Raw genomic sequence first — 12003 nt, forward strand, 5'->3', positions numbered from 1 at the left:
GGAGAGAAGGGGGAGAAGAGTAGTTATCGTCCCTGCGATGTTACAAAAAAAAAAACCTCTGAAGAGGAAAACTGCGCGCAGACCTACGAGAAGGGTGAAAATTCCCCAAATAAATCACTTGCGCCAAGTGTGTGCTGTTCTCTTGGCGATCGCAGGCTGGTCTGGTTAATAAAGAGTTGGGGGGGGGGGGGGGGGGGAGAGAGAACACTTTAATGCGCGGCCATTACAGAGGGAGCATAGATGGCGAAAGAAAGAGGGCCAGAGAGAAGAAAATAAACATCCGACCATCATCTTCAGGAACGTCAGATGGCTGTATCGGGCCGTGCATTTGGTTCGAAAGTTGATCCCAAAAAAAGAAGCATTACATGAAAATACTAAACATTTGTCCTGTATTATCCTGCTTGCTTACTGCACGTCGTACTGCATCCAGCACGACTGTGACCAGGGTTTTCTCTGTTGTGTATGCAGGTGTTAACTGGGCCCAACTCAACTAGTTATAACCTAGGATTATGCCAGGGTAGTACGTCACGACGCCAATTGCCCCCCCCCCCTTTTTTTTCCACTAGAATAAGGCGTATAGATTTCGGCATAATACGCACTTAAAAGAGTCTTCCATAATCCGGACTTTTCCAATTCCAACACACCTAGTTTCATTTAGAAATCTGCAATTTCATGCGGTGTATCGACAGGGGTTATGAGATCAAATGCGTTACTGAAACACAAGCACTGGTAAAATTCCTGTACGGTCAAAAGAAATCGAGTTCAAGTACTGTAGATCTTAATTATGCTCTCAGTATAGAAAAAAGAGGGGGGGGGGGGTAGAGGTTGAGAGAGTGGGCACACACAAAGGGGCCGCGAGGTTTGTTTGGGAAAGGGGGGGGGGGGTGGTAGGTGGAGAAACAGAGAAGGGGTGGGCCGTGGTAATTACATACCTCCCCCCTCCTTCCTTCTGCCATGGTACGCCCAGGTCTTTGTGACGGCTGAAAATGTAAAACGCCGTTAATTAGTTTCGTAGCGAAGACCGGTGCCGCACTTGCTATTCCCCCTTCCCCCTTCTCCATCCATTCCTGTCTTCCACTTTTTCCCTAGGTTTGCAGGATTTTTCACGCGGGCTTGAAGCTTTGAGTACTTCTCTGCCCTCAACCCCACCTCCTATAAAAAAAAAACACCACTCCCCTTAAACATTTGTAGAGAAGCGCTATAACAAGATGCACTCGCCTGCCAAGAGTGAGATCGGCACATTAAATATGTCAAAGTGGGCACTCAACCCATAAACTCGACTTACCAACGTCTCTCGTTAGATATCCCGCTAGTATTGCGAATTTTATTTTCTGCTCTAACGATGTGTTAAGGGGAAAAGGTAGTGAGTGACCTTAATATGGAATCTTGTTTTGTATCATTTTCACACTATACATTTTTTATGGTTTAATATTGAAATTTTGCCTTTTTTAAGGTAAATAAATACACATCCAGAGACTATTTTAAGAATATAAAATAGTGACAGCTTTATTACAGGACTAATTCTAAAAAAAGGTTGAATATTTAACACCAATAACTTCACAGGCATTCAGACACTACAAATTTCAGCTGCTCTATTAAATTATGTAATATGCTTAAAGGCCAAATATTCAATATTAAGGACATGAAAATTCTGGCCTAAAGAATGTTTGATAGCGACTTCCTGTTCGTAGTGAAATAAACGCGGGCGATGTTTTTTCCTTCAAGAATCCTCCAATTAGTACAAAAATTAAAATCATCCGAGAGGACTGGCTGATGTTCTGAATTTACTCAAAAACGAAACTAAATTCAAAAGAAACATGAATAAATAATATATTCTTGGCTAAAAGAAGGTCAAGGTATAGATACTAGTTTTTTTAAGGATATACAATACACTTTTGACAGGATTTGTAGGCCAACCTGATTTTGACCTTATAAGGTTCCCCGAAATCATTCCAGACAAATTCTAGAAGGTTACTTTATATTATATATATGTATATATTAGGCCTTATTCGATTTTTTTTTCCAAGTTCCTTAATTTGTCATGACACGGGTGAAGCTATAAAAATATTTAAGTTCTGCGTATAAGCAACCTTTTTATGGGTTGTATTATAAAAAAAATGTTCCCAGATTCTTCTTCCGAGATGAATTTTTTTTATCCTCACGGTATTCCAAATAATTTTTTTTAACAATATTTTTAAAGAATAAAAAAATAAACTCAGTCTTTCGTGCGGCGATTGCTATTTCGAATTTAGCGCATGGCATTAAACAAAATTTGCAAACAGCGAATCTGTTTTTGCAGGTGGTTCGGAGCCCAATATATTTAATTGTAAGTCCCTTTACCTCACGTATATGTGCAAAGATACAAACACAATTGTATAAAAAAACAGATGGAGGTTTAACGTTGTGACATTTAACTTAGGCCATTGTCCTACGGTTACAACTAGCTGTAAATTTTGTGCATCTATCAAGAATAATTGATATTTCATGTTAACGTTGGCTCAAATACGCAGAAAAATCTTTCTAGCCTGCTTAATAATTAGGCAGAAATAATTCATTATCCAGCGGGAATTTTCCAAATTTATTTTCTAGCTTCAACCATGTCTCGTCCAAAAATCGAGTAACTTGCAGTAAAAAAAAAAAATTACGGGAAAATGTTTTATCTAAGGAACCTTCCAGCATTTTCCTGAAGTTATTTAGGAGGAACTTTGAAACCTGAAATGGGATAAGAGAGCGAAACAAAGAAAAATCCTTTAATCAAAAGTCATTTTAAAAATTCTTGCCGTTTTGGACACCGTAATCATTGGCACGATGAGCGCCAGCCAATGCAAAGTTTCGATATTTTTTTTGCGAACTGTTAGTGTTTTGTTCGGTTCAACAGCTCGGGATTAAAAAAAAATATATATGCTATTTCCAACGGAGTTTTTGAAAATAATATTTTCAGACTGCGAAACTGGGCGGTATATGAATGGAAAATGAAGAAAAAAAAGTTTGAAGCACGAACATACTCCTCTCTCTTTAGTATCCTACTTTCCTGGTTCACTTGCGAACAGTTCAAACAGCCAGAGGGCAGGGCAGTTTGAACAACCGCTGGGAAAGCCTCCCGGGCTAAATAAGGGACTGCAAACACTGGGGGCGCGCGGAGATCTCTTCTCGCAGAAGAACAATCTCTTCCTCCACAATCTCTCCTCGCCCCCTCGCCCACCTACGTGCTGCTTCGCAATCTCTCGCAAGGCGCCCACCCAGTCCTCTCCGAGATGATAACCTGTGGTTCTGGGAAGTTCCCAGCACCGCCGCCGCAGCTTCTACGACGCAAAAAGAACACGACCCTTTCTCGGGCATGGAATCCTTTTTTTAAAGGGGCGGTTAAAAAAATATAAATATTTATCTTCTATTAATTCGTGTATTTTGCTCAATTTTGAAACAAATTCATGATTTTTTTTTTATTATTTTACACATCTAATAAACACATTTGATAGTTTTGATAAACTTAAGGGCCAATTTACATTCTAACTTTACGTAAACCTTTGAACATATAATCATGTAGCATACAGTTTGAATTAAAAGTTTTCATAAAGTAGATAACTTTTAATAAATCAGTTTTTTAAAAAAAGGCATAGAAATAATTTTTATTTACTTAAGATTTCCTTAAACTAAAACAATTTTGCGACAAAGGTACAAGTCAGTGCTATAATATTTTTTTTTCTTACTAGCGCGGAATTCTGTGCGCGGTCAATACATTCAACGTTTGACACCAGCTGATTTTGGCTTGTTCTGTGTGTATTTTGTCAGTTATTGAGGCTTCACTCTAAGATGTAATGGCATACCTAAGTCCAAAACAAATATATATATATATATCTTTCTTCTCTTCTATTCTAAGAATCATTAAAAGAACGCAGCATTATTAGTGTGTAGAAATACACCCCCCTCCCCCCGGGCCTTTTTCTGGGCGCAACAAAAAATAATTTAAAACTAAACGTCTAAGACTTCACATGGAAAACTATTTGTAGCAGCTAGTTACTATTAAATTGAGGCAACACGAAAATATATACCGATTTTTTAAAACTAAACGTTAAAAAACAAATTGTATGCCGTAAAACTATTGAAAGGCTCGATCTCACACACTTGATACTTATTTCCTTCTTTTTTCATTACTTAATTTCCAAACTATTTCTAAAAAAATTTAATTCGATACCTCCCTTGCACTGTTACTGTCAAAATATTATTTTTAACAAATATTCACTTAGTAACAGAAATGTCATGGATGTAAAAAGTATCGCAAGTGAGTATACTTACTACGTGTTGCCCGACGTTTAACAACCATATGATACACTAAGTGAATATATGTTTTGAAAAAATATATATCTGTGGCATAACATGAAATGAAAGGGGAGGTATCAAGTTAAAATTTAAGATAAAGCCATTAAGTAAAAGTAACGATGAAAAATTATCAACTTGGCGGGTGCGACCGGACCTTAAAATGCACTGACGGACGGTTTCCATAATCGCCATAAAGCTGCAGGATTACCAACCTTGCGATAAGCACGGGCCTCGGGTATAACGTGCCTCGCGTAAACACACGCATAATTAGTGCGTAGCTGCTCCTCTAACCCCCCACCCCTCCGGGCTGTATCGTGGTGATGGAAACACCGACGCACCAGGGGAAGTTTACGAGAGCAGGATGATAACGCGCGTTTTCGCCTTTTCCTCCCACGGACGCGTAGAGGCGACGTGATTTAACAAACACTCCGGCGGAGAATCCAAGAGCGAATGTGTGAGAGAGTGAGATTGTAAGAGAGAGAAAGAGTGAGAGAGTGAGAAAGAGTGTGAGAGTGAGAGTGAGAAAGAGTGAGAGAGTGAGAAAGAGTGAGAGAGAGCGTGTGAGAGAGCGTTTGAGAGAGCGAGAGAGAGCGAGAGTGAGAGAGAGCGAGTGAGAGAGAGCGTGTGAGAGAGAGCGTGTGAGAGAGCGTGTGAGAGAGAGAGCGTGTGTGAGAGAGAGAGCGTGTGTGAGAGAGAGCGCGTGTGAGAGAGAGAGCGTGTGAGAGAGAGAGCGTGTGAGAGAGAGCGCGTGTGAGAGAGAGCGCGTGTGAGAGAGAGCGCGTGTGAGAGAGAGAGCGTGTGAGAGAGAGCGCGTGTGAGAGAGAGAGCGTGTGAGAGAGAGCGCGTGTGAGAGAGAGCGCGTGTGAGAGAGAGCGCGTGTGAGAGAGAGAGCGTGTGAGAGAGAGCGTGTGAGAGAGAGAGCGTGTGAGAGAGAGCGTGTGAGAGAGAGAGAGAGCGTGTGAGAGAGAGAGCGTGTGAGAGAGAGAGCGTGTGAGAGAGAGAGCGTGAGAGAGAGAGAGCGTGAGAGAGAGAGAGCGTGAGAGAGAGAGCGTGTGAGAGAGAGCGTGTGAGAGAGAGAGCGTGTGAGAGAGCGTGTGAGAGAGAGAGCGTGTGAGAGAGCGTGTGAGAGAGAGAGCGTGTGAGAGAGAGAGCGTGTGAGAGAGAGAGCGTGTGAGAGAGAGAGCGTGTGAGAGCGTGTGAGAGAGAGAGCGTGAGAGAGAGCGTGTGAGAGAGAGCGTGTGAGAGAGAGAGCGTGTGAGAGAGAGAGCGTGTGAGAGCGAGAGCGTGTGAGAGAGCGTGTGAGAGAGAGAGCGTGTGAGAGAGAGAGCGTGTGAGAGAGAGAGCGTGTGAGAGAGAGAGCGTGTGAGAGAGAGAGCGTGTGAGAGAGAGAGCGTGTGAGAGAGAGAGCGTGTGAGAGAGAGAGCGTGTGAGAGAGAGAGCGTGTGAGAGAGAGAGCGTGTGAGAGAGAGAGCGTGTGAGAGAGAGAGCGTGTGAGAGAGAGCGTCTGAGCGTGTGAGAGAGAGCGTCTGAGCGTGTGAGAGAGAGCGTCTGAGCGTGTGAGAGAGAGCGTCTGAGCGTGTGTGAGAGTGTGAGTGTGAGAGTGAGTGTGTGAGTGTGAGAGTGAGTGTGAGAGTGTGTGTGTGTGTGTGTTAGTGAGGCGGGATGATTTAAGTGCGACGCTCGCTGGTGCTGCTGGCGCGTTACCGCCCCTAAGCGCAAAGCTGTGGGCTGGTGCGCAGTCTCCTTCCTATCCGTGCATAGGGCAACGATGAAATCTGAGCGGCAAACAAACATTACATGGCGGAAAAATGAAAATAAAGGTGTAATGCAAGCCCCTTGAGTGCTATCAAAAATCTCTACCGAGATTTTGTAAACAAGCGTATTAACAATTTTTAATTGTTCTAAAAGTGCGTTTTAAACCATTTTCACTCTTCTAAAAATACAATTTAAAAAACGAAATACTGAAACAGAACTAAGTACTTATTCACCCTCATCGCATTCTTAATAGCTTTACGTAAACAGACACCACGCGCAACCACAGGTAAACGGAACATTCGACGCGCAACCACAGGTAAACGGAACATTCGACGCGCAACCACACGTAAACGGAACATTCGACGCGCAACCACACGTAAACGGAACATTCGACCCGCAACCACACGTAAACGGAACATTCGACGCGCAACCACAGGTAAACGGAACATGAGACGCGCAACCACAGGTAAACTGAACATTTGAAGCGCAACCACAGGTAAATGGAACATTCGAAGCGCAACCACAGGTAAATGGAACATTCGAAGCGCAACCACAGGTAAACGGGAGACAAAACAACATGGAGCGCGTCATGTTTCGCATCATGTGGCGACGTCGCGCTTGAATCGTTGCCTAATGAACACATGCTTTTAACTTCTAATCCGAGGCAAGGCATTTGCACCGTGTTAAATTAATGTTCATTGCATTACTATTTAAACGGGCAAAACCCCTTCGTTCGGCTGCCCTGAAAGATCAAATAAAACGTCGGCGTTTATGAGCACAACTAATTACGTGTCAGCATATACATGTGTGTGTGTATTTATAAACTCATCCCATTATTATTCTGTGGGCGTGCTAGTCTGAACACTAGCCTATTCGATATCAGACGACATATACGTTTGTTTCATAATAAATATTTGCGTTAAGCCCCTTCGGGCTAGTTCATGTAAATATTCCCTATCCACGCTGAAAAAAAAAAACAACTTTGAAAGGTTATTTGTTGTATACGAAACCCCCGTTGTGGTACAAAGTAATTACTTTGGGGACCTCAACCCGTAGGCTGTTCACAAAAAGCGTTCTCTATGAGCACGTGAAACTAATTATTTGCATACATGGTATGTTTCTATTCAGTGATTTTTTTTTTAGCTTGGCAATAATTCGAACAAATTCAATCACGTCATGAAAGATTAACGTAACCACACGTTCCGAATCGCTATTCTTTTAGTTAGCTAATTTTCTATTACATCCTATAGTTGTGATATACATACCATTTTTTAACACGCGAATAGAAAATCTGGACAAAAATTCTAAAAAATATAGATTTACAGCAGTCACATTATTTTTGAAAGTTTGAAAGCACTCAATAATAAGGGCAATGTGTTACCTTTTACTTTATATATATATATAATTTATTCTGTTACGCATAAAATACTAATCTTATTTAGTCTGATTAGTCTGTCTGTGCCTGATGACGCGAACCGATGTCAGTTCCTGAAACGATGGAACTGTCTCTTAGGGCGCGGTTACACGGGAGTCTGAACTACTTCAGGTGAACTTGTTCAGCTGTTGAGTGCGGTTACACACAGTCTGAACATGTTTCGTTCGAGGCCATTTCCCATTTAACTTAAACAGGTTGGCAAAGTAGTTCAGATCGACATATCTTCTACATTAGCCTCTGATTGGCTGTTTAGAATATAAATAGTCTTTTGCAGAAATTCAAGATGGAAAGTGTTTCTGGCACAAGTTCGAGTAATATTTTACCGAATGCAACAAAAAAAAATCAACAGATAATTATATATATATTTTTAATTGATCCTGAACTTAATTTTCTTAAAACTGAGATAGGTACTCTCGCTCAAAAAATAATAAAAAATAAGTTAAAAAATTTTACTGTGCATGTTGTTTGAATTCCCGATATGTAAAAAAATATTCAGCAATATGTAAACACATTCCATTTCTGCTGATAATGCTGTATAAACAAGTGAGAAAATCCCGCGTTTTCTGGATACAATTACAAAATAGAGATCAACAACACAGTCATTCGTTGACAGTAGACAATCGGTTTTAGAGCTAAACACACTTTTCAGCAACAACCGTGTAACCGTACACTTTCGCGTTTGTAAACGTGTTTACTTAAACATGTTAACCTGAAGTAGTTCAGGGTCCCGTGTAACCGCGCCCTTAGTAACCCTAATGTGATAAGACAGTGCAGTCGTTGAGTTACCAGAATAACTGTTAGTCTGTGCCGTCACAATTATGTTGTTTAGAATAACTGTTTAGTTTCTAGGTTCACCTATGCGTCGCCGCTATGTTGTCGTGTTGTAGCACATTGATCTGTTTTGTCTCATCGTTGGATTCATCTGTTTGCCGTGGTGTTATCCAAGGTAGTTGTTTGTATGTTATGTTCTTGTTACAACTGTCTCGATGTTGTCAGCCTACTGTTCGTATTGTGCCGTGATTTTTATTCCCGACGAATTCCTTCCACGGATTTATTTTTCCTTTGGCATCGGTTGATTTTAGCTCGCTTTCAGTGTGTTTTGTGTGTTCATTTTCGTTGTAAATTATTGTGGTTTTCCTTTGTAACATACAGTGGAAACCAGCAATGGCGTATGACCATTAAAAAATGTTTTAAATAAATCTTCCCCACTGCAATAATCACTCAAAAAAAATTAAGAACCTAAAAACTAGGTTGTTTGTTATTCTTGTCCGGGAATAAATTCAACTGTCACCAGGTTTTCAGATATCCCGCGCCAGCTGTACCCGTGAGACGAAGGAGAACTAGCAAAAATTGAAGGAGTCCGAAACATGCTGGAGCAGTAGCGGAGCCCTAGGCTATTTATTTTCATGGAGGCCCTTCCGCTGGAAAATTTTTAAAAATAAACTCCTTCAAAACAAAAATATTGCGCCAATCAGGAACTTAAAATTTCAAAGATGGTTTCGCTAATTCATCTAAAAAAAAAATTGATACTCTTTCTTGGCAAATTAACATCGTATGCCAGCTTCATAAAAGCTTAAAATTAATTTCCTGTGGATTTGCGTAATTATACGTGGCAATACACAAATTGAAAAGTTTTTCCAATACGAAATAATGAACTGATAATTTGTACTAACCAACGTGTTAGTTTAGGGGTTAGTACAATTCTAATCTTCCTTTTGCCATTAAATTTCATATCTTTGCATGACAATAGACAAAAAAAAAGTAGAATACAGGTTTTTAAAAAATCGGCGCGAGGTCCCGATAGTAACGAGTCCTTGGTTGATTCCCGGGGTTGCCCTGCCCTGGAGTAGCCCCTGTACCGGAGTAATAAAAACTATTTTGCAACATAGTTTCAACTCTGAAACGTTCAGATTATTATTTGGCGTGGAAAACTCAAATCTATATGTTCCGGCGCCTCTCAAAAAACGAAACAAAAAAAAAATGTTTTTGCAACGCGAATTTACAAAGCTTTTTTTTTTTGGCGCAAAATTAGCTACATATGTATGCTACTTGCCAGCGGGCGCGAGTAAACGGGTAGTCGCTAGCTCGGCAAATGACTACGCAAGGGCGAGTGAAACTAGTTTACTCGCTCAAGAGGTGTCCTATTTTTATTCTTGAATCGCGATGCTATATAAAAAAATTTTTTGTCTAAAATTATTTTTAAAAAATCAGTTACATAAAAAAATCTCTTACGTAAACTGAACGAGACATCAAAGAACAATCAAACTGCAGCCGATTACAGGGCGATTGAGACAAACACTGCCCCCTCCCCCCCTTTTTTTTTTCTTCATAAAATAAAGTGTACATTTATACACAAGAGTTTTACAAAAATCTACTCCAGACCGCACTAGACCTTTGAAATTTGTTAAATTTCATTTTGTAATAACATACTGACTAATTATTTTATTTTGACGTGACAACGTCTAATAAATCGATGAACGCCAGGCTGCACGCACGAAAAAGTGTCCCGTTACGCACATTGTCCCGTTACACTCATTGTACGCTTGCGCCGCATCTATCTCTCTTCCACTCGATTGGAACAACCATCGATTTGACTTTTTCGAGGCACATTCAACTTGAAACACTCCCATTCGTTTCCTACTTTTCCTATCATCGTCATATCCTTAACAGAACAACACAGATTGGAAGAAGTTAAATAGCAAACATGTACAAAAGTTATAGTTAAAATAATATGTTCGTTAAATAAACATATTTGAATTAATTAGTGCAAATAAAAGTAAGTTTATCAATTAAATTGTAGATTTCATTTCACTCATTTTTTGTATCTATACAAAATAGTGATAATTCACTAAAAATGATTCACTTTTATTCGTAAAAGTATGCAATCATTTCATAAATATTTTGTTATGACGTTGTCACGTTAAATTATCGTCCGTAAATCGACTTTACAGACAACCAACTTTTTTTTTTTTTTTTCGTGCAAGTGGTTAGTTAAGAGTTGTGTCGACATGACGTCGGAACAGTGTTAAAGCATCGCGGTCCACACCGAGCTCGTCTCGTTCGAGACTGCGTGGACCGGCAGGCGAGATGATCAGGGGCTCGCGGCGTGGTCCCAGCTGCGAGGGGCGTTGACGGCACTCGACCCAGAGCACCCAGGAAAAGATGCTCTTCTTATAAATATTGTGTAAAAAGTGGGAGGGGGGGAGAAAGAGGGAGGAGGAAGAAAGTCAGAGATGAGGGTGTCCAACGCAAGACGCGGAAGTGAACAGTGAGTGTTTCCGGACACCTAAGACACTCGTCGTTTCATCGGCGAAGGTGAAGAAAATACAGACCCCCCGTGAGATGGGACTCGCAAAGACCCGTCGCGTCCCTCATAATTTTATTTTCTAATTGAATGTTGCCAACCGACCAGAAGGCTCAAAATTCTTTTGTAAAGATATAAACCAGTTCCACGTTCATGCAAGCACTTATTTTTTTTTTTTTGCTTTGACAAATATTGTTACGAACGCGAGAGACCAGACCGCGATGCCAGGTTCGGAGTTAGCTGGCTGGCTGACTGCCCCGCACGGCCGCTGACGTCACGCGCCGTCCATTGACGCAAGGCATACCACGCGTACCTGGCCGGATTACAAGAAACGTCGCTACCCCCATCCCCCTATAAGCTCCCTGCACAACGTCCTGCCTCGGCGTCGTTATATATCGCTGAGCGGCCTTGGGAATTCCACGGGCCGCTATTCTCGTCGCTTCTGGCGTTGGGTCGGCACGGGATGACGCGACTGGTCAGTTCTAGAAGGGCACCAGAGACCACTCAAGCTGGGACGCGGGCCTCCGGGGAGTTCTTGGGGTGGCGAGGAGTTCGGCGAGGAGTACGGCGAGGAGTTCAGCGAGGAGTACGGCGAGGAGTACGGCGAGGAGTTCGGCGAGGAGTACGGCGAGGAGTTCAGCGAGGATTACGGCGAGGAGTACGGCGAAAGTTACATGGGGCGCTTTCGACAGTTATTTCAAAGAATTGTTTTATGCACAGCCATTGCAGTCTTTCTGTGTATATTTACATGTATGAATGCATTAACACCTTAATGAAAATAAACATACTGTTAGTCAATAAATAGTAATAAATTTACAACTTTCCAACATTAATTCTAGTGGATTTTTTAGGCACGGCGAAAAAACAAATAATGTAAAAAAAAAAACTTGGAGATTCGGTGCGTATAATGTTATAGCATTAGTATGGCGGAGTATGAAAGTGGGATTATAAATGTATGCAATACTCACCAGGCTTCAGTTTCGATTTTATTTTGATTTATTTACATATTACGTACTTTTGATGTTACAAAAAATGTAGTTACCTACTACAAAAATAATTCATTATATTTACACGCCCATAAGACTCAAAAATATTTTCCCCTGTTAAAAAAGTAAAATAAAGCGTAAAATGTAGCCTCGTCTTGCATTCGAATCACCTTGAAATCAGGTAAATACACGATGTCAACATTCTG

At 41.0% G+C, this 12003-nt stretch overlaps 1 protein-coding gene across 4 annotated transcripts in view; it reads right to left on the reverse strand.

Moving 5' to 3' along the window:
- Positions 1-12003, reverse strand: part of LOC134536812 (beta-1-syntrophin) — a 207526-nt gene that overhangs the window by 79269 nt on the left and 116254 nt on the right. The window lies entirely within an intron of this gene.

This window comes from Bacillus rossius, chromosome 11, assembly GCF_032445375.1.
Source record: "Bacillus rossius redtenbacheri isolate Brsri chromosome 11, Brsri_v3, whole genome shotgun sequence".
Classification (NCBI taxonomy): Eukaryota; Metazoa; Arthropoda; class Insecta; order Phasmatodea; family Bacillidae; genus Bacillus; species Bacillus rossius.